The 23,779-nt window shown below is 44.2% G+C and overlaps 1 protein-coding gene across 1 annotated transcript in view; it reads right to left on the reverse strand.

Annotated features, from left to right (window-relative positions):
- Positions 1 to 12,871, reverse strand: part of LOC127585616 (suppressor of cytokine signaling 1-like) — a 48,337-nt gene extending 35,466 nt beyond the window's left edge. Inside the window, exon 1 of the mRNA XM_052043219.1 lies at positions 12,501 to 12,871. The gene's annotated coding sequence lies outside the window, so the exon portion shown is untranslated. The remainder of the gene's footprint in view (positions 1 to 12,500) is intronic.
- Between the last annotated feature and the right edge of the window lie 10,908 nt (positions 12,872 to 23,779).

Below are 23,779 nucleotides of genomic sequence, written 5' to 3' on the forward strand. Positions count from 1 at the left end.
AATGAGAAAGATCCCCTGGTGCTGGTTAGCGAGCAGGGAGACTGCCTGCCTGGGACAATACAGATCTGCTATTTCATTAATGCCTTTCAGTTACTGTATTGTTGAGATAAGATGCATTCATCATTTGAAGTGTCACAAGATGTTTTGAAAGTGTAAATAAAGAGCAAGTTTCCATTGGTGGATGAGCCAGTAAGCAGAGGGGGCAAGTGCAAGTTGCAAAGGAACTGGAGGACAGATGAGGAAAATATCCTTTCATACAAGTGGAGACACAGGAGACTGCAGATGTTTGGACCTGGAGAAACACACAAAGCACTGGATGAACTCAGCGGATCGAGCAGCACCTATGGAGGGAAATGGACAGTTGACGATGTTGTCAGTGGATAATCTATCTCCTGAGATGGAGACAGAGAGATCAAGAAAGGGAAGAGAGGTGTTGGAGATGGCCCAAGTGAATTTGAGGGCGAGGTAGAAGTTGGTTGTGAAGTTGATGAGATGGAGACAGAGAGATAAGTTGACTGTTCATTTCCCTCCATAGATGCTGTTCGACCCAGAGTTTCTCCAGCACATTGTGTGTTGCTTTTATACAAATGCCTGTTTTGATCCTGAATATGCTCCTCGAAAGGGTGATGTAAGCAAATTCAATAACATCTTTTCAGAAGTTAATTGGATGTCTAGTTTAAAAGGAAATATTTGCAGTGTTACAGGAAGAGCTGGGAAATAGAATCGCTTGGCTGATCGAAATCATTACAAAAGGCCCCTGAACTCCACACTTTTTTGCTTTGACAAGACAAACAGAAATAGAGGGGAGGAGTACATCATGAGCAGGAGCATGAAATAGGAGGTATCATGATGCGGTTAGTTATAGACCTCTGAGGTTTTGCAAATGGACAAATGTTAGTGGGTGATGCTGGCTGGTCTAGAGGATCCACAGCAGCAACATCTATGTAGTTCTCTATATGAGCTGAGGTTTATACATTTGAACATAAGGTAAATATCACTGTATTGTGAAAACTAACAAGGAAGAAGAAAAAAAGAAGCTCCTTTCATGACCTCTGGAGATCCCCAAACATTTTATAGTCAGTTGAGGTGCTTTTGAAGAGGAGTCACTGTGGGAGAAATGCAGTAGGAAACTTTTGTATAAAAATAAACAGTAATAGTTAAGTGTCTAGATAATCTTTCTTTATGATAATTGAGAAATATATCATGGTGAGGACACCAGAGATAGCTTTCTGCTCTTCTTTGAAATAAATGGCTTGGATATTTTATATTTATTTCAGAAGGCAAACTAGAGTTTGATTTAATGTTTCATCCAAAAGATAGCACCCCAGCAGTGTAGGATTCTCTCGGTACTACATTGGAGTAGATCTTTGTGTTTCAACACTAGAGTTTCAGTCAAGGATACCTCTTAAGATCCAGAAACACGAATGCTCAAACTAAGCCATGGGAGGAGAGAAAATAAATCAAGGTCTGAGATGACAAATCATGTCTGTTACTTAAAGGTGTTTCCAGGTGTGGCATTAAAACATTGCGTCTTGAAATGAATCCACTCAGTTTAACAGCAACAGAAATTTCTGATGAAATGGAGAATCATTTTACCATTTTTTTCCTCAGCAAACTTTCCAACAAATGAATACTCTTGGAGAAATATGGTGTGGCATTTTAGTGTTTAAAATAAGTCTGAAGTTATTTTGAAGGGTCTTTTGATATGTTTGCTGGTGCACTTTGACAACTTGACAATTTACTGGAGGGTTTTATGACTCCATGTTGATGCTATGTAAGAACTTGTCTGACTTTGCTACAGAAGTCTTGCTACTCATATAATTAATTGAAATATGCCTAAAATGAGCTTTGGCCCACACAAGACATCCCTATTATTGCTTTTCAAATATGATCTGACTTCATCCACCATCCAACTTCATTCCTATCTCAACCCATCAGCTGCTGAAAGTCTCGGCCATGCCTTTGCTAATTCCAGGCTTAACCATTCCAATACAGTACTGGCCAGCCCCCTCACCTGCTATCTGTAGATTTACAGAGACTGGCCATGTTTTTAAACTTGCACCATCTACCAATCACCCAGTAGCCCTCTGCTCATTGAGCTGTATTGGCTTCAGGTAAACAATGCCCTGATTTCAAATTTCTTATTCTTGCTTTCAGCTCCCTCTTTGGTCTTCAGAGAGAGGAGAAACTGCAGATGCTGGACTCTGGAGCGACACAAAATACGCTGAAGGAACTCGGCGGTGTCCATTCTTTCCAGTCCAGATGAAGGGTCTTGACCCAAAAGGTCAACTGTCCATTTCCCTCTTCTATGGTCTTGCATTCTTTACCTCTCTAATATTCCCCAGCCCAAAACCCCTTTACACACTCCAAATTCTAGCCTCTTAATTTAATTACTCCCTCACTTTCAGTTGCCAAGGCTCTTAGCTCTGAAAATTCCTGTTTCCTCATTCAAGATTCTCCTTAAAATTTGAATAACAAAAAAATTTTTGCTCGAATAGAAGCACTATAGGCCATTTTGGTAAATTAATACTGCTATATAAATGAAAGCTATTGTTTTATTATATAATTCTCATGGCATTGTTCCCAGATAATCTAGATCTGGAGTAAAATTGGGATGTTTGGTTACTTAGTTGCATCTGTGTTTAATGTGATCTGTTTCTTTAAAACTAATATGTTAGTCCTCAGTCAGGAAGTGTGGTTTAAACAGGTAGAAGGAAATTGGTGAGGGACACAGTTGTACAAATCCAGTGAAGTCTGATTTCCCAATAAAAAAAATACCCATTTTCTCCTTTTTTAAAAAAAATACTTTTGATACTTTTAAATCATGAAATACTACTGGATGAAAGCTAGCATTGTTCAAATAAAAACAGAAAATGGTGGAAATACTCAGTGGGTCAGGCAGCATCGATGAAGAGAGAAAGTTACTGTTTCAGGTTGATGACCTTTCCTCAGAGTATTCCTCAAGGTTGTCTAGGATTTTAGCTGTTGGTTAAGTCTAAGGTTATTGCTTAAACGCTCTTTGTGGAGGAATAACTTAGAGAGAACAATGTTCATTGCTAAGTTGTAAATTTGAGACATTACATTAGTTGAATAAACTAGATGCAAGTTAAAAACTACTGACTGCAGGCATATGCATCACTTTTTAATGTGTTTTTTTCAGGAAAGAGAACATTTGTGCGAGTGCATTTGACAGGATTGAAGATTTTGCCATTTGATAGATGATCTGCAAACTTTCTACCTCTCTGCTGCAATTTACATGTGGCCCTGCATTTGTTCTTTATGTTATTATTACTCCTCTGATGCTTCCCACAGTTCCTTTCCCAATTTCCTCCCCTTGAAGATGCTGGCTGAAGTTGGCTGTTTCCTCAAATACCAGAGACCATCCAGTATCCATGCCTTCCACCAAATACCGAACCCTTCAGCCAAGCCCACCCCGGAATGTTTTTTTTTACAAGCGTTGGCCTGTAACATTACCAAGAAAACTTTCTTCCAGTCCAGGTGACAACCAAGAGAGTTAACTAACAGATTGTTTCAAGTGAATGACAAAGTGTAACATACCATTACAAAGTGCGTCACAATTTGTAGCACACCTTTATAGATAAACTCTATATAAAACTTAAGCAGATATGAACCTTATATCTGCTATTATATAAACCTTAGCAGATTACTACAATTGGCTGTAATGCATTAATACGTCTTTAACCTTGAAAACTGCTGAGTGCTCAAATAAAAGGAAAACTCTTAATCTGTATGAGTAAATTCTTGCAGAGTTTGACATGACATGTCACTTCGATCACTGGAACAGGCCAACTCTATACCAGTTTTTATGCTTCATGTCAATCCTTTTCTGATATTTGTTATTCAAGACAGAGTCACACAGTCATACACCACAGAAACAGGCCCTTCTGCCCACTACGTCCACGCTGCTTGTTGTACCTACCCACACTAATCCCAGTTACCCGTATTAGGTCTGTAGCCTTTTATGCTTTGGTGATTCAAGTGTTTGTCTGATGCTTCTTAAATGTTGTGAGAGTATCTGCATCCACCTCCTCTTCAGGCAGCACATTTCAGACTCAACCACCCTGTCTGTGGAAAAAAAAATCCCCCACAGATCCCCTCTAAACCTCCTTCCTCTCACTTTAAATCTATCCCCTCTTGTCTTAGACATTCCTGCCATGGGAGAAAATTTTCTACACTCTACCCTATCTATCCCCCTTATAATTTTGCATACCTATCGGGTCCTGCTCACTCTCCTCTAGGGGGAGAAAAAGAATTCAGCCTATCCAGTCTCTCCTTATAATTGAAATGCTCCAATCCAGGCAACATCCTGGTGAATCTGCTCTGCACTTGCTCCAGTGCAAGCACATCCTTCCTACAAGTGTGGTGACTAGAACTGCTCCAGGTGCAGCCTAACCAAAGGTTTAACATGACATCCCAGCTCTTATATTCTATGCCACAGCTAATAAAGGCAAGCATCCCAAATGCATTCTTCACCATATCCACCTGTGTTGCCACTTTCAGGGATTTATGGATGCAAGGTCCCCCTGTTCATCAACACTCCCTAGTTACTGCGCATGTCCTACCCTTGTTTGCCTCACAAAATGCATCACCTCGCACTAGTCAGAATTACATTCCATTTTCCAAAACTCCGCCCAACTTTCCAGCTGATCTACATGACAAGCTGTAGCCTTAGGTAACCATCCTCACTATCCACAACACCACCAATTTTCTTATCATATGCAAACTTTCAGATCATACCTCCTACATTCACATCCAAGTCATTAATATATATCACAAACATCAAAGGTCCAGGCAACGATCACTGTGGTACCAAACTGGTCACAGGCTTCCAATCAGAAAAGCAACCCTCTCTGTGTCCTATTACCAAGCCAATTCTGGATCCAATTAGCCAGCTTGCCCTGGATCCATTAGGCTCTAAACTTTAGAACCAGCCTACCATGCAGACCTTGCAAAGGCCTTATTAAAGTCCACGTAGACAACATCCACTGCATTCCCCTCATCGATATACCTAGATACCTCTTCAAAAAAATTCAAATTTTTTAAGACAGGATTTCCCTCAAGCAAAGCAATGCTGATCATTCTAATCAACCCCTGCCTTTCCAAGTGAAGATAGATCTTAGAACTTCTTCCAATCGTTTCCCTACCATTGACTCACTGGCCTGTAGTTATCTGGCTTATTCCTGCCGCCCTTCTTGAATAAAGAACCAACATTAGCTACCCTCCAATCATCCTGCACTTCAGTGGCTAAAAGATGTAAAAATGTCTGTCAGGATCCCAGCAATCTCCTCACTTGTCTCCCATAGCAGCCTGGGATACATTTCATTAGGCCCTGGGGATTTATCCACCTTTATGCATCCCAATACATTGAACACCTCTCCTCCTCCATTCCAACTCTCATCAATAAAGCTTTCTGATCTTTTCTACCTCCTCTTACAGTCATGTAATGTCTTCATTCAAAATTCCATTTTATAGCAAATTCCAGAGTCTCAGCACTTAGAAGAAAAAGTTTTCTGCTAAACTCCCCATTGATTTATTAATGACTGTCCTATATACATAAATGTTAGTTTTGGACTCCTCCAAAAGTCTTCCCTACATGAGAGAGAGAGAGAGAGAGAGAGAGGGAGAGAAGCACTGTTGGATTTGGTTCCATTGAAAGTCAGGCATCAAATGCCCTTGGGACAGTGGTGCTTGTGATGCTGGATTAATAATTCAGAAAACATATATTCCATTTCTACTATGATACTGCGAGAGGTTCATTTAAATATAATGAACAAACCCAAGACTTAAAAAAGCTGCCTCTAATTCATTGGTGGCACAATGGTTAATCTATAGCCTTAGTAACCCAAAGGATCTGGACTGACAAGCCAAAGACCAGAGTTTAAATCCTATTGTGGAATTTAAGTTTAGTTAATAATCTAGAAGTTTTAAGAATAACTGATTTTAGCAATGATGACCACACAAAACTGCTGGCTTGTCATAATTGGGTTAAGGGAAGGAAATTTGCCACATTTACCCATTCTGGCCTATATGTGATTCTAGACCCACCAATGTGATTGACTTTAAAATGTCACCTTTGAAGGAGTAATAAGGTCAATTAGGGATGGGCAATAAATGCTGGTCTTGCCAGTGATGCTCAGATCCTAACAAATTATAAACTAAAAGAAGTTTCAGATTATCTATGACTGGTTCAGTAATATTCTTTAAGACCCAGGAATTTGGGACTTCATTGGTATTAATTTCAGGTTTCATGTCATCAGGATCTAAAAGCTCCACTAACCCAGTTCCCCTGGGCTAGGATATAACATGCAGGGTAAGTTATCAAAGTTGGCATGAGAACCAGAATCCAGAAAAGCTCTCCTTGCGTTGCCTGGAATACATGTATCCTGGAAGTGAACACCCTTTAAAATTTCTCAGAGAATGCGACAAAATCTTGCAGCTCTGTTTAGCACAAGGTGATTCACTAAAACTCAAAAGTTTGCAGAAGGACCATTCATTCATTGAACATATGGACCTCCTCCCCTTGCATTTGTCACATTGGGATTTGATTGGCATCTGCCCCAGACACCTTCAAAAGCCTCTAAAAGAAAGAGCAACTTCATCTCTGGCTCAGATTATTGCTTTGCAAGCCCTCAGAGACTGAAGATGAAATATCTCATCATAATAATTATTTTTTTATGAATGCAAGAAATAGCAACAATGGAAAGTGGAATGTATTTAGTCCTCTTTTGCTCCCAGGTATCAATATATGTTTTTATATCTTGTCCATTTCACTCCTGAACCTTGTGCTGAGCAAGTCTACTTGAGACCACTTGCTTTTCACCTGTGACGTGTGCGTGTGTGAGAGAGAGAGAGAGAGAGAGAGAGAGAGAGAGAGAGAGAGAGAGAGAGAGAGAGAGAGAGAGAGAGAGAGAGAGACTCCAGGGTTAGGGTTAGATATCAACTGTGAGATCATCATAAACTGGCTCACATCCGTCATCCACAAATTACCACTGCCTAACAAGGATCTTCAGAAAGCAAGGAACATCAAACCTGGTGTGTTTCTCCATTGGTACACTGGCACCACCACCATTACTGAAGCACTCACTCTCATCATGCATTCCCCAGACCACAGCCATGATCACCACCTTGTACAATCTAAAATACATATTTAGACCAGTTGCAGCAACCAGCCTTGTAACAAAGCACCTTCTCAGAATTAAACCCAGAACATCTGATTTTTAGAACTCAGTGATGCTGTCAATGGTCCAAGGTCAGGGTCAACTCTGATGAGCAACATTCCTTTATAAAGATTGCTGTTTAAAACTAAAGGCTAAAGCAAATAGTTAACTTTTGCGTATCCTGGGATACAAGTATGGGGAAGACTGCAAAGCCAGGGGAACATATGAAGACATGGAGGAAGCTGAGGGTCTAAAAATACTTGGAAGTGGCTGTGAGCCAAAGAGAACTTGGTGCACGGAAACTCTGCAAATGTGGAGACAGCCATTAGGGCTCAGGTTGGCTGAAGGTGGTGTAAGAGAGAGCAGAAGAGGATGAAGAAGAAAAGAGAAAAGCAAGAAAAAGAACGAGGTGAATTTCTGTAGCACTTTTCAGATCCCTTTCAAGACTTACCAAAGTATATTACAAAAAAAGTACTTTTGCAATACAGTTATTTTGTAATGTAGAAAATGCTCATCCAAATGAATATGGGAAGTTCCTACAAACAGGAATATAGTAGCAGTGAAAGACGCAATTCCTCTGGAACCTCAGTCAATCCGTAGGGACCTGTGCCTCTCCAAATCTGCAACTATCATGGTAATGGCCCATTGGGGAATAAAAGTCAGGCTGGTGTCCAAATGACTGAACTGTACTCCTTTAACACACAGCAAAATATTGGAACTGTTTCTTTTTTTATCTCACTTCAGTGTTAGGCTGGGTCAAAATACAGTAAACAATTGAGAAAAGGAAAACAAACACGTGGTTTACAGCAAAGTTGGTTTAATTTGACAGCATTTGAGGACAGCGAAGTGGCTAAATCAACAATTCCTGGCTGGACTGCTCGACCTCTCTCTCATGGTGCCTGCAAACCCGAGCAGAAAAGCACGCCATACATCTGTCTTCAACTGAATTCTTATCAAATTTCAAGAATCTATGATGCAACGAGTTCCTGGAACTTGAGCATGCTTATGTTCCTGATGGCTAATGGAGGGGAACCTGCACATTTGGTTCTGGCTGTATTCAGTTTTCCTGTAATCATCTAGGATGTCTCAGGTTTGATCCCTGATCCAATACTTGCTAATTATTTTTGGATTAGTCAATTACTTCTAGCAGTGTGTGGTAAAGAGGTATAATTCAGTGGTCAATTGCTATCTACTGACCTCTTTCTGGATTGGCCTAGCGATTGGCAATACCAAATGATGGTAATCTCCCGCCTAATGTGTCAATTATTTTGTGTGCAGACTCACAAATGCAAATCATGCCCGAGGAAGTACTCAACGTCTGTAAATCCATTCATTCACATCAGCGCATTCAGGAGGGAGAAACAGATTCAGAGAATGCCTTTTGTGCTGCAACCAGAGCAATCTGGCTTATTCCACTCCCTGAACCTCTCCCCACACTGTGCAAGTTTCTTCCTCTCAGACACTGACCCAGTTTCCTTTCGAACACTACAACTGAATCTGCTACCACTCCTACCCCAGCACCACATTCCAGACACCAACCACTTACTGTGTAAAAAAAAGATCCTCGTACTAGATGCTTTGCATGCAGTGACCAGAGGAACCACAAAGCCTTGTAACGTGACTAGGGATGACATATTGAAGCATAACACTCCACAAGATCATTTTGATTTCAGCACTGGTGTAAAACTGGTCCTATGCCTCTTCTGAGTCTTATTCCAATGAACTCATTGCAGAATTGCTCAATGAACAGTTGCTCAAATATTCATCATTAACAGGCAAATTCAATTTCCTTTAAATTTTAAGAGGTCCATTTCCGATACTGAAAGAGTTAATAATTTTGCACAAAATGCTGATGAATTATATGATCACTACTTTCAGTTGCTGCCCCACATTCTGAGTATTCCCACAACTGAATCCTTTCTTTTCAGCAGTCATGTAATGGCTATTCAATGTGCAAATGAAAAGAAACTTTTATACAGTATTCATCTTTGTTGGACAGAAACAACTTGCAGATACTTCCCGGAACCTCTGCAAGTATTGATACATGTATGGGACCCTATACAGATACTGACACCTAAGTAAGGTCCAACTTACTCCTGGAACCTCAAGATAAATACTGACACACTGTCAGCACAACCCTTGTGAATACTGACGGGCACCCAAGACCCCCATGTAAACACTGTCATACTCCCAGGATTGCCCCATATAAACACTAATACACTCCTGGGGACCCCATGCAAGTACTGACACACTGCCAGGACCCCCTAGGTAAGCACACAACCACACTCCCGGGACCCCCCTAGCCTCTGACCCACTCCTGGAATTGCCCCATGTAAATACTGTTATACCCAGCCCACCCCCCCCCCCCCCGCCATGTAAACAGTGACCCACTCTCAGGATCCCTCATGTAAATATTGGCTCACTCCCTGGACCCCCTATACCTACACACTCCCTGGACCCCATGTAAATACTGACACGCTCCCAGACCCCCCTCCAAGTAAGTATTGTCCCAAACAGGAGCATGTGGGATTGGAGGTAATACACTGGACTGAAAATTGGTTATTGGATAGAAAGCAAAGAATGGGAATGAAGGGATCTTTCCAGGGTTGGCAGGCCGTGACTGGTAGGGTACTGCATCACCACCTATATCAGTCACTTGGCTGAGGGGCCATATACATATTTCCAAGTTTAAATGCAAATGTGAGAAAGGATGAGGATATAATGGAGAAGCTGAGTGAGTAGACAAGGATGAAAGGTGATGTGAGGTCATCCACTCTGGTGCATAGAACAGAAAGGCAGAATATCTGTTAAATGGTGAAAGATTAGGCAGCGTTGATGTCTAAAGGGAATCTACATGTGCCTGTATGCAGAAGGTATGAAATCGGTAATGTTGCTGATAGTGTGAGGATAGTTGTAGGGTACAGGATGATACTAATCAGTTGGTAAGATGGGCAGAGCAATGGCAGATGGAATTTAATCCTTTAAGTGCAAGGTGATGGAGAAAATCAACTGCAGGCAGAAGATACAGGATCCTGAAGGCATGTACCACCAGGCTCAAGGACAGCTTCTATCCCATGGTGATAAGACTATTGAACAGTTCCCTTATACGAAGAGATGGACTTGTGACCTCACAATCTACCTTGTTTGATCTTGCACCTTATTGTCTACTTGCAATGCACTTCCCTGTAGCTGTGACACTTTACTCTGTATTCTGTTATTATTTTTACCCTGTACTACCTCAATGCACTGTGTAATGAAGTGATCTGTACGAACAATATGCAAGACAAGTTTTTCACTGTACCTTGGTACGTGACAATAATAAACCAATACCAATGGAGGACGAATGGGGATAGGACAAACAATGAATGGGAGGGCCCTAGGGAATACTGAGGAATTAAGGGACCTCAGTGTACAAGTCCAACGTGGCAGTACAGGTAGATGAGGTGACGAAGAAAGCATTTGGGATAAATACCTTTGTTAGCCAAAGCTTAGAGCAGGAAGGTTAGGCCACAGCTGGTGTACTGTGTGCAGTTTTGGTAGAGGCGCTATGGGAAGGACCCAACTGCACTGGAGAGGAGATGCACTAGGACACCAGGGATGGAACAATTCAGTTATGTGGAAAGACTAGTTAGGCTGTGTCTGATTTCTCTGGAGTGCAGGAGGCTGAGGGGGACCTGAGAGAAGTACACAAAATTACACGGAGCACGGATAGGGTGGATAGTGAGAAACTTTTCCATGTAGCAGAGGTATTTAAAACTAGAGGGCATAGGTTTAGGGCAAGAAACAAGAGGAGATCTGAGGAAGAACATTTTCACTGAGAGGGTGGCTGGAATCTGGAACACACTGCCTGAGTGAGTGGTGGAGGCAGGCAACAAGTATCTAGATGATCACTTGGAGTGCCAACGGATAGAAGGCCGTGGACCAAGTGCTGGTGAATAGGACTAATGTAGATGGACAGTGGGCCGAAGGGCCTCTTTCTGTGCTGTATGACTCGTAAGTTTGGGAAGGGCAACATGCAGGTGCAGCAAGCAATTAGGAGGACAAGTAGAACATAGCCTTTATTCAGAGAGGGTTTGAGTGCAGGCAAGAGGGAGTCTTATTGCCTCTGTACTGATCCTTGGTGTAAATGCACCTGGAGCATTGTGCACGGTTTTATTCTCCTTACCCAGGAAAGGATGCATTGCCATAGTGAGTGTGCAGTGATGCCTAAATAGTGTCTGCCTTATGGAGAGACTGAGCAGATTGGACCTGTGTCCTCTGGGGTTTAGAAGAATGAGAGGAGATCTCATCTCAGCTCAACCAGACTCTTAAAAAGGGTGGATGTGGGGAGGTTAATTCCCTTGAGTAAGGAGTCCAGGACCAGGGAGCACAGTCTGAGAATAAGGTTCAGTTGATTCGAGAACAAAAGGTCTTTAGAGGGCAGGGAACCTTTGGGATTCTCTGCTCTGGAAAGTTGTGCTTACTTAAAACAGAAATCGAAAAAGTGTTTAAGGAAATCAAGAGAATATAGGGCAACACACAAAATGCTGGAGGAACTCAGAGGGTCAGGCAGCATCTATGGAGGGAGAGGGGGACAGTCAACGTTTCGGTCGAGACCTTCAAACGGGACTAGAGAGGGGAGGGAATATGGGGATAGTGTTGGGAAAATGGCACTGAGATCAGTTGTGATGTTGAACGGCGGAGAAGGCTCAGCGGGACCCCCTCGTCCGTCCTTCTGTACGCTAGACCTTCCCCGGGACCCCCGTGTGAACACCGGCCCTTCCCTGTCACACCCGGCGCCGCTCCGCACCCTCTCCCCCTCCCACCCTTCATGGGAAGGTGGAGACCGTGGCCGGCGGAGATCCGCACTCCCCGGGACCCCGGTCACCCACCCGCTCCGTCGCATCCAGGACCAGGCCCGACATCGGCGCAGGAGGACTCCCGCCACACCCTGGCAGACAATGTGATGTGGCGGCTGCTTCAGGGTCTGATGTGTGGCAATGGTCTGTCGCCAGCAGATTCTCATGGGACCCACCTCAGCCGGGACACTGTCCCACCCATCCCGGGAGCTGATCAGAACCAACGACATCCAAAAGAAGCCGCTTGAGTTGTTGTCTGAGAAATAAGTGTCAGGTTATCACTGGTGACTGCAACGTTAGTCCTCAATGTGCGAGGCAACGAGGAGGCTGCGTTACCCAACTGATAGCAACTTTTGATGCAGAAAATTAAACTCCACATTTTTCCTTAATATTTATCTGCTTAGTATTTAAAAGATAGAAAATAATCAACGGTCCGCAGAGACTTTTGGAAAGGGTTGGCTTGTTTTTTTAAAAGTTTACTTACCCCGATCATGCAATCATGTCGTTCCTTCAAGATCCTTTAAACGCAACGGTAATTAAACAAAAGGCTGCCCGCTAAGTGTTTGGCCAGCGGGTGGTTCAGCCCCGGGGAGCTGGGGGGTCGTTCGGGTGCTGGAAGATCTGCACACAGTCCCCAGAGCGGCGAGCGGGTCGGGCAACGGGGGCGCTGCGCTTTGTGGCGACGGGGGTTTCCTGGCGGAGCATTGCCCACCGTGTGTCCGACCTGCCAGTGCTGGGGCCCCAGGCGGCTGAGCCGAACGGGGTGGGGCGCTCACCACCACCTCACTCTCTGGCCGGCTTGTCAGCTTCGTGAAGCCGTTTGAAGCGCCGCCCTCCTCTCTCTCTCTCTCTGCATTTCACAGAAACTCCGCCACGCACAGTCTTTCCAAGAAATTCAACCTGGGTTTCACTTTCATACACGTCACTCGTTTGAGCTGCTTTTCAAATTTAACTCTTTAAACCCACTGGCGGTTCCAACACGAGTCTCAGCGCAGAAGCGACCAGCTCTTTGATCATCGGGTGCATCTGTTAAACCGGACCGCGTTGAGGGAGATGTTAAGGGCTGCTGGAGGGAATGGCGGTGGGGGCTGCAGATGTGCACAAGCAAAAGAGCTCAGGTTGCTTTTCTTGGGGCAGAGAGAGATTTACTGTGCACAATCATCAGTTTCTTTTCTAAAATGGATTAGAAGAAACTATTTCTGCAAACTGGAGGGTCGAAATAAAAGGTCAATGAATGGTAGAACATGAGGTTTTTATTGTTACACTAACTGGTAAATTGGTTTATTATTGTCACATGCACCGAGGAACAGTGAAAAACTTTGTTTTACATGACATCCGTACAGATCATTTCATCACATCAGTGCATTTAGTACAAAGGGAAAATAACAGAATGCAGAATAAAGTGTTACAGTTAAGGAGGAAGTGCAGTGCAGGCTGATAATAAGGTGCAAGGCCATGATGAGGTCAATAGTCCGTTTTATCGAACGAGGTGAACATTAAATAGTCTAAAACAGCGGGATAAAGGCTACAGTATCCTTGAGTCTGGTTGTTTGATCTGGGAAGTACTTCCCAAAAGAGTGTTGGGGGCAAATATTTCAAAAGCTAGTTGAATAATTGTTTGAAAGTGGGCAATTTGCAGGACAGTGGGAAGAATCAACAGACTTGGGGTCAATTGGGCAGCACATACACAATGGGCCAAACAGCCTTCTCTGTTCCTACCATTCTACAATCCCATAAATTGTAGTCGGTTTCTTTGACTTTATTTGATCTGATGCTGCGAAACTTTCGGTGGTCGGAGATCATTGCTGAAGGCCCGGTGACCTACTCCAAGACACAGAAACCACCTCTGCTGAACTGTTCTGACAGTAGTGCAGGTTATCTGGGATAATGGCTCCACGAATATAACCATCGACCCGACTGTGCGACAGGACTCCAAATGGTGTGACATCTCCAGCAGTGCAGTGCTTCCTTCACTATTTCCCCATTGACTGGGTGTTGATTACTGAGCACAGTACCTCCAACAACGCTGCATGTCTCTGTTCAGCTCTTCTGACACTGGAATACTCCCTCAGCACAAACCATCCAACGGTGCGGCACTTCCTCATGACTGACGGGTGCTCCCTCATGCCTCTCCAACACAGCGGCCCTTCCCAAAATACCAACCCTCCAACAGTGCAGCCCTCCCTGAGTAGTGACTTCTCCCTCAGTACAGACCCTCCAACAGTGCAGCACTCCCTCGGTACAGACACTCGAACAATGCAGCACTCCCTCAGTACAGACCCTCCAACCGTGCAGCACTCCCTCAGTACAGACTCTCCAACAGTGCAGCATTCCCACTGTACTGATCATCTAACAGTGCAGCACTCCCTCAGTAGTCACCTCTCCCTCATTACAGACCCTCCAACAGTGCAGCATTCCTCCAGTGCAGACCCTCCAACAGTACAGCACTCCCACGGTAACTGACCTCCAACAGTGCAGCACGCTCTCAGTACTGACCTCACCTCAGTACAACAATCTCCAACAGGTGCAGCACTCCCTCAGTAGTGACTTTTCCCTCAGTACTGACCAACAGTGCAGCCCCCTCAGTACAGACCCTCCAACAGTGCAGCCCCTCCCTCAAGTAGTGACTTCTCCCTCAGTACAGACCCTCCAACAGTGCAGCATTCCCTCAGTACTGATCATCTGACAGTGTAGCACTTCTTCTTCTGTATTGCAGCTTCTTCTTCTGTATGCAACACTTCTTCTGTATTGCTCCTCTAACAGGGAATCACTCCCTCAGCACTATCCCTCTCACAGCGGGGCCCTCCCTCAGTACTGCCCGTCCAACAGTGCAGCACTCTCTTCGCACTGTTGATATCGGTGAGGACAATCTCTCTGGTGGTGTTGGCTGGTGTCTGAATCCAGTGCCAGGTTCTTATTAACTTTTGCTCTGATTTGGTACTGAAAGGCCTGTTGGGCTTTTTCAGAGGGCAGTTCAAGGTCTGGACCATGAGTATAATGTCAAGTTTCCTTCTCTTATGTACATTAGTAAATCATATGGCGATTGGGTAGTTTCATTTTCTCTAAAACTGAAACTTGCTTTTATTCCAGATTTATTTGTTGACTAAATTCAGTTTGCTCAGCTGCTGTGGAAAGATCTGAGCCCTCTTCCACATTTTTCTTTCCAGCCTCATTATTACTGCAAAATACGGCAGGGATCATCTACTGAGAGTGTGGGTTGAAGTCAGAACCAGGAAGGGAGCGATCACTCTATTGGGAGTATTCTATGGGTCCCCAATAGCAGCAGAGACACCAAGGAGCAGATTGGGAGGCAGATTTTGGAGAGTTGCAAAAATAACAGGGTTGTTGTCATGGGTGATTTCAAGTTCCCTAATATTGATTGGCACCTCCTTAGTGTAAAGGGGATAGACGGGACAGAGTTTGGTGTGTACAGGAAGGATTCCTGACACAGTATATGGGCAGGCCAACTGAGGGAGAGGCCATTCTGGACCTGGTACTAGGCAATGAGCCGGATCAGGTTTCAGATCTCTCAGTGGGAGAGCATTTCGGAGATAATGACCATAACTCCTTGACCATAGCCTTGGAGATGGATAGGAGCAGAAGATATGGGAAATTATTCAATTGGGGGGGGGGGGGGAATATGATGCTATTAGGCAAGAACTTGGGAGTGTAAATTGGGAACAGATGTTCTTGGGGAAGTGCAAAGCAGAAATGTGGAGGTTGTTTAGGGAGTACTTGCATGGGGTTACGGATAGGTTTGTCCCATTGAGGCAAGGTAAGGATGGTGGAGTGAAGGAACCGTGGTTGAGAAGAGACGTAGAATATCTTGTCAAGAGGAAGAAGGAAGCTTACCTAAGGTTTAGAAAGCAAGGATCAGACAGGGGTCTGGAGAGTTACAAGGTAGCCAGGAGGGACCTTAAGAATGGACTGAGGAGAGCTGGAATGGGGGCATGAGGCCTTGCCGAGTAGGATTACGATAAACCCCAAGGCGTTCTACACTTATATGAAGAAAAGGAGGATGACTAGAGTGAGGGTAGGACTGATCAGGGATAAAAGAGGAAACATGTGCCTGGAGTCGAAAGAGGTAGGGGAGGTCCTTAATGAATACTTTGCTTCAGTATTCACCAGTGAGAGAGACCTTGACGTTTGTGAGGATGGCGTACCAAAGGCTGATACGCTAGGGCATGTCGACGTGAGGAAAGAGGATGTGCTGGAACTTTTGAAAAACATTAGGATAGATAAGTCACCAGGGCCAGATGGGGTATATCCAAGGTTATTACGGGAAGCGAGGGAAGAGACTGCTGTGCCTTTGCGGTGATCGTTGCGTCCTCACTGGCCACAGGAGTAGTGCTAGATGATTGAAGGGGGCACATGTTATTCATTTGTTCAAGAAAGGGAGTAGGGATAGCCCTGGGAATTACAGACCAGTGAGTCTTACTTCAGTGGTGGGCAAATTACTGGAGAAAATTCTTAGAGACAGGATTTATGGAGAAGCATACGCTGATTAGGGACAGTCAGCATGGCTTTATGAGGGGCAGGTCGTGCCTCACAAGCCTGATTGAATTCTTTGAGGATGTGACAAAGCATATTGATGAAGGTAGAGCAGTGGATGTGGTGTACATGGCTTTTAGTAAGGTATTTGATAAGGTTCCTCATGGAAGGCTCATTCAGAAAGTCAGGAGGCATGGGATCCAGGGAACCTTGGATGTGGATTCAGAATTGGCTTGCCCATAGAAGACAGAGAATGGTTGTAGACAGAGCGTATTCTGCCTGAAGGTCGGTGACCAGTGGTGTTCCACAGGGATATGTCCTGGGACCCCTGCACTTTGTGATTTTTATAATGACTTGGATGAGGATGTGGAAGGGTGGGTTGGTAAGTTTGCTGATGACATGAAAGTTGGTGGTGTTGTGGATAGTGTAGAAGGTTGCTGTAGATTACAACAGGACATTGATAGAATGCAGAGCTGGACTGAGAAGTGGCAGATGGAGTTCAACCCTGAAAAGTGTGAAGTGATACACTTTGGAAGATCAATTTGAAGGCAGAATACAAGGTTAATGGCAGGACTCTTAGCAATGTGGAGGAACAGAGGGACCTTGGGGTCTAAATCCCTCAAGGTTGCGGCGCAGATCAATAGGGTTGTTAAGAAGGCATATGGTGTGTTGGCCTTCATTAGTTGAGGTATTGAGTTCAAGAGCTGACAGGTAATGTTGCAGCTCTATCGAACTCTGATTAGACCATACTTGGAGTATTGTGTTCAGTTCTAGTCGCCTCATTATATGATGGATATGGAAGCTTTAGAGAGGGTGCAGAGGAGATTTGCCAGAATGCTGCCTGGATTGGAGAGCATGTCTTATGAGGATAGGTTGAGTGAGCTAGGACTTTTCTCTTTGGAGAAAAGGAGGACCAGAGGAAACTTGATAGAGGTGTCGTCGTCGTGGCTATCCCTCGAGGTTGAGGATGATGGTCTTCGTTCCGTTGATCTATTTATGGGCTCTCAAGTGGCTTATGAGTCCAATCTTGGCTCTGAAAATTAAACCCACAGAGCGAACACGCCTGTGCGTGTATTTGTTTAACGTTTACTTGATGTTGCCCTACAAAAAGTACACGATACTTCACAAATCAACCAACTGATTCCAATGGCATGGAAACCACGACAATTAGAGCTGATGGATTTGTTGCAGCCTTCATCTGCCTTCACAGCTGTTGAGTTCAAAATGACTTTGTCCGCCTGTTCCACCGTTGAGGTCTTGGTGAACAAGATGATAAAAGGCATAGATTGAGTGGACAGTCAGAGAATTTTTCCCAGCGTGACAATGACTATCACAAGGGGGCATAATTTGAAGGTGATTGGAGGAAGGTATAAGGGGGACGTCAGATGTAAGTTTTTGTTTTACACAGCGAGTGGTGGGTGCGTGGAACGCACTGCCGGCAGAAGTTGTGGGGGTAGATACATTAGGGATATATGAGACTCTTTGTTGCGTACCAGCAACAATAGAAACACGAAGAGCCATGTATAAGTGTCAGAATCTATTTATTAATAACTACTTGTAATAGTAAGAGAAATAAAAGCATTGGATATTAAACAATGACCCCAAAAATATAAACTGGAAGTGTGTGTGTGGCAAATTCCCAAACCCCAAGTCTAGGAATAGCTCTTAAAGTTCAGTTCAGTAAGTCATAAGGTAGAAGGATGAGCAAAGGCTTTTGAAAAACCACAGTAGATTGTAGAGGGAATGTAGAGAGAATTTACGAAACTCACATGTTCTACGATGGAACCAATACGACACCTCAATCACCGATGATCTCCACTGCTTTGTTCCAAAGTATCTGCCACACCAAGGGCATTTGATACGTGGCCACCCACAGAAATACCTGTTTTCCAGTACAGGTTAATGACAAAATGGACTCCACAGATTGCACCAAAAATCCATACATGGATTGTATAGTGACAGACACAGCTATTGTTCTTCATCCATAGATACAGAGACCAGCAGTCAATGTCTCTCTCTCTCTCTCTAACTCTCTGTGCAATAGCCAGTACGCTCCATTTATAATCTTGCAGTCCTTAGATAACACCACACACACACACACACTACTGTCCAGGTGCCTTAAAGGGGTATTCACCAAGTAGCAACCAGGCTCATTACATCTTAGATAGACACATGAATGACAGAGAAATGGAGGGCTGTGTGGGAGGGAAGGGTTAGATAGATCTTAGAGCAGGATAAAATGTCAGCACAACATCGTGGGCTAAAGGGCCTGTACTGTACTGTAATGTTCTATGTTCTATGCTGGAAATCTGAAATAAAAACAATCTGAATTGGAACTTAATAAAACACCAATGGGAACCTTGAATAGTCAGAGCAGTAGTCCTTAGAGAATACCACACTGCTGCAGTGGCAGTCCTGAGGGACTGCTGCACTGTTAGAAGGACAGTCCTGAGGGAGTGCCATATTGTTGTAGAGGCAGTGCTGAGGGACTGTCACACACCTTATTGGAAGGGCAATACTGAAGGACTGCTACACCATCAGAGGGCCAGTGCTGAAGGAGCAGTGCACCGCTGGAGGGACAATGCTGAAGGAGTACCGAACTGTCAGAGAAGCAGTGCTGAGGGAAAGGACGGACAGACTGCTGCACTGTCAGAAGGGAAATACTGAGGGAGCACTCCAGTGTCAGAGGAACAATGGCAAAGGACTGCTACACTGTCTGAAGAACAGTGTAGAGGGAGAATAGCACACCGTCAGAGGGTAGTGCAATGTTGGCTGGGCAGTACTGAGGGGTTCGCTGCACTCTTGGAGGGGCAGTACCGAGGGGTTGCTGGACAGTTGGACAGGCAATACTGGGAGAGACGTGCGCTGTTGGATGGTACAATGGTGGCACAGTGGTTGGTTTCTAGAGTAGTTAAGTTGGAGATGAAACAGTGAGCATTAATAAGTGAAAAAAGAAAATGCTGGAAAAATTTGGCAGGTCACTCAGCATCTGTGGAAAGAGAAACAGTTAATGTTTCCCTTTGTCAGAACTGTTAGGTAGTTTTCAGTAGGAGAGCAGGTGAGGGAGGGATGTGTAGAACAAAGGGAATGCCTGTGATAGAATGAGTTAAAATGGCCTAATGGTGACAGTTCCCAGCACATTGAGCTTCTTGGTCCGTGTCATGTGTTGTTAATGGTAAGGTGCTGGGACCTGCCTAGCAGACCAGACTTACACAGTAGGACAAGCAAACAGAGCCAACATGATATAAAAACAGAAAATTGAAAATGCTTAAAAAAACTCATCAGGTCAGGCAGCATCTGTGGAAAGGGAAACAGTTAATGTTTCAGATGAGGGACCCTTCTTCAGACGAGAAAGAGAGAAACGAGTTAGTCTGGGTAGCAGAGAAATGTGGGGAAGGGTGATGGGTGGACTGAAGGACATTTCTCTGATAGGGTGAAGTCATATGGCAGGTGGAAGCAGATTAACAGATGGCATCATTTCAAATAACAGGAAGGAATTTGTAAAAATCCCAATCACAAAGGATTAAAGAAACCCACGGGGCTAAAGGCATCAAGCTGCCAGGACCTGGTGGCCTGCACCTAAGGGTTTTAAGGAAAGTGGCTGCAGAGATAGTGGACCCATTGGTTGAAAACTTTCAAACCTCGTTACATTCCAGAGGGCAGTAGAAGGTTAGGAAACGGCCAATGTGACTCCCTTGTTCAAAAAAGGGAGGAAGGCAGAAGGTGGGGAACTATACGCCAGTTAATTTAACATTTATCGTTGGCAAAATGCTCGAATAAATAATCAAAGAGGAAGTAATTAATCATTTACGAATTAAACCTAGTCAACGTGGTTTTATGGAAGCTGAATCATGTTTGACAAATTTGTTTAAATTCTTTGGTGATGCGACAGGGATAGATTGGAACCTGTAGATGTAGTACTTCTGATTTCCAAAAGGCATTTGTCAAGGCGCCACATAAGAGGCTGGTGCATAAAATAAAAGTCCAAAGTATTGGAGGAAGTGTGTTAGCATGGATTGAACATTGACTGTCACATGGAAGACAAAGAGATGGAATATATGGGTCTTTTTCAGGCTGGAGGGATGTAGCTAGGGGAGTACCCAGGGATTGGCTCTTGGCCCTCAATTGTTTACTACTTATATTAGTGACCGTGAGGAGGGAACAAAAGTTTCCAAGCTTGCTGATGATATGAAACTAGGTGGAAGTGCTTGTGATGAGGACAATGTGATTCTGCAATGGGATAAACATAGATTGAGTGATTGGGAGAAAACCTGGTGACTGGAGTTTAACGTGGGGAAGTGTGACTTCAGCAAGAGGAATCAAAAGGTGGATTATTATCTAAACGGAGAGAAACTGCAGATTCAGGGGGATCTATATGTTCTAGTGCATGATTAGATCGCATGGGATCCAGGGAGAGCTAGCTAATTGGAAACACAATTGGCTCAATGGTACGAAGCAGAGGGAGATGGTGGAAGGTTGTTTTTCAGACTGGATGCCTGTCACGAATGGTGTTCCCCAGGGGTCGGTGCTCGGCCCATTGCTATTCGTCATCTAGGTCAATGATTTAGATGAGAATGTAAGGCATGGTCAGTTAGTTTGCAGATGACACCAAAATAGGTGGTGTCATTGACAGGGAAGATGGTTATCAGGGTTTACAGAAGGATCTTGATCCATTGGGTAAGTGGGCCAAGGAATGGCAAATGGAGTTTAATTCGGATAAATGCAAGATGTTGCATTTTGGGAAGACAAATGAGGGTAGGGCCCTGGGGAGTGTTGTAGAACAGAGGGACCTAGGAGTACAAGTACATGGTTCCCTAAGTGTTGCATCACAGGTAGACAGGGTGGTGAAGGAGGCTTTTGGCACGCTGGCCTTCATCAGTCAGGGCATCGAGTATAGAAGTTGTGATGTTACGTTGCAGTTGTACAAGACCTCGGTGAGGCTGCATTTGGAATATTGTGTTCAATTTTGGTCACCTTGCTAAAGGAAAGGGGCCATTGAGCTGGAAAGAGTGCAGAGGAGATTTGAGGATGTTGCTGGACTCAAGCGAGAGTTATTGAGAGTGGTTGAGCAGGTTGGGACTTTTTTCAATGAAGTGTAGAAGAATGAGGGGTGATCTTATAGAAGTGTATAAAATCATGAAGGGCATAGACAGGGTGAATGCACAGTCTTTTTCTCAGGGTATGGGAATCAAGAACTAGAGGGCATAGGTTTAAGGTGAGATGGGAGAGATTTAATAGGAACTTAAGGGGCAACATTTTCACTCATAGGGTTGTCAGTATATGGAACAAGCTGCCAGAGGAAGTGGTTGAGGCAGGTACATTAACAACATTTAAAAGGTACTTGAACAGGTACATGAATAGGAAAGGTTTAGAGGGATATGGGCCAAACTTGGGCAAATGGGACTAGCTTAGATGGGCACCTTGGTCAGCGTGGAGGAGTTCTGCTGGAGGGCCTGTTTCTGTACTGTATGACTCCATGACTCCTCTATGTCCTACTTCTACTTAACTTTCCAAAAATTAAATTGACAGGCAATGTGGCAGGGAATTAAAGTAACTTCATGTTGCCTGCCACTTTAATTCCTCATCCCACTCTGGTCTATCAGTCTGTTGCCTCCTGCAGCCTTCCAATGAAGCCTGATGCAAGCTTGAGGAACAGTGCCTCATTATCCATCTGGGCACATTGCAGCCTTCTGGACTCAATGCTGAAGTCTACAACTTGACTTCTCATTCTATATCGGTCATTCATTTGTAATACTAGCTCAGCAGTTCCCTATTTCCTCCTTCTGGACATGGCCTCTGGGCTTGTCCCCCTGCTCTGCATTTCATAACTCCCCCATTCTTTTGCTTTTGTTCTCACCCTCTTACCACTCCCATTCACTCACTGGCTAGATCCCTTGTTTACTGCTTATCCCCATGGTCACCTGGTGGAGACAACCCCACCTCCACCCTCCCTTAGCAAGCTTCTTTTGTCTCATTTTTAGTTCTGACAAAGGGTCACTGACCTGAAATGTTAACACTTTCTCTTCCCACAGATGTAGCCTCACTTGCTGAGTACTTCAAGCATTTTCTGTTTTTATTTTGGATTACCAGCATCTAAAGCAGTTTTTGATTTCAACAGCATTAGCTCTCCTCCAGTCTTCCGGTTGTGTTAGGACCCCAGCTATCATCTCCCTTACTTTCCACCACAACCTGGGACAGATCTCATCCAGCACTGGGGATTTATCATCCCTTATGCATCCCATAACATCTAACACCTCCTCCTTCCCAATATTGACCTGCCCCAGATCATCCACTTACCCCTCCCTGAACTCATTATCTTCCATATCCTTCTCCTTGCTGAATACAGATGAGAAGTATTCATTTAGGACCTTGCTGACATCTGGCTCCACACATAGATTACCAATTTGGTCTCTAAGAGGAGCCACTCTTTCCCTGATATATCCTTCAGACAGAATGATAGAATGTCTCAGGATTCTCCTTAATCTTACTTGCCAGGGATTTTTCATGGCCACATTTTGCCCTCCTAATTACATACCTAAAGTTCTCACCTACACTCTATATTCCTTGATATTCTTTTGATATCAGTGTTGTCCTCAAGCTTGTGTTGGGTCCCAGCTCTAAGATCCTGAGTGTAAACATCTCCAAGGATCTGTCCTGGGCCCAACACGTTGATGAAATCAGAGAAGGCACACCAGAAGCTCTACTTCGTTAGGAGTTTGAGGAGACTTGTTATGTCACCAACAACTGCTGAAAATTTCTGTAGATGTAGGGTGGAGAGCATTCTGACAGGTGCATCACAGCCTGGCATGGAGGCTCCAATGCACTGGATCACAAGAGGCTGCAGAGGGATGTAGACTCAGCCAACTCCATCACAGGCATAACCTTCCCCACCACTGGGGATATCTTCAAGAAGCAGTGACTCAAGAAGGTGGCATCCATCATTAAGGACCCTCACCATCCAGGACATGCCCCCTTCTCATTACTACCATTGGGGAGAAGGTACAGGACCCTGAAGACCCACACTCAATGATTCAAGGTCAGCTTCTTCCCGTCATTGGATTTCTGAACGGTCCACGAAACCACAAACACAACTTCATTGTTCCTTTGTTTTTGCTTTATTTTGTAATTTTTTTTTAATGTCTTTGCACTACTGCTGCTGCAAAACAACAAATTTCACATCATATAAGACAGTGACAATAAACCTGATTCTGATAACAGTGCAGAAGGATCAGAGTGGAAGTAGGATAATGAATTAGTGGCAGACAAATGGAA

The sequence above is a fragment of the Pristis pectinata genome, chromosome 33, assembly GCF_009764475.1.
Source record: "Pristis pectinata isolate sPriPec2 chromosome 33, sPriPec2.1.pri, whole genome shotgun sequence".
NCBI lineage: Eukaryota > Metazoa > Chordata > Chondrichthyes > Rhinopristiformes > Pristidae > Pristis > Pristis pectinata.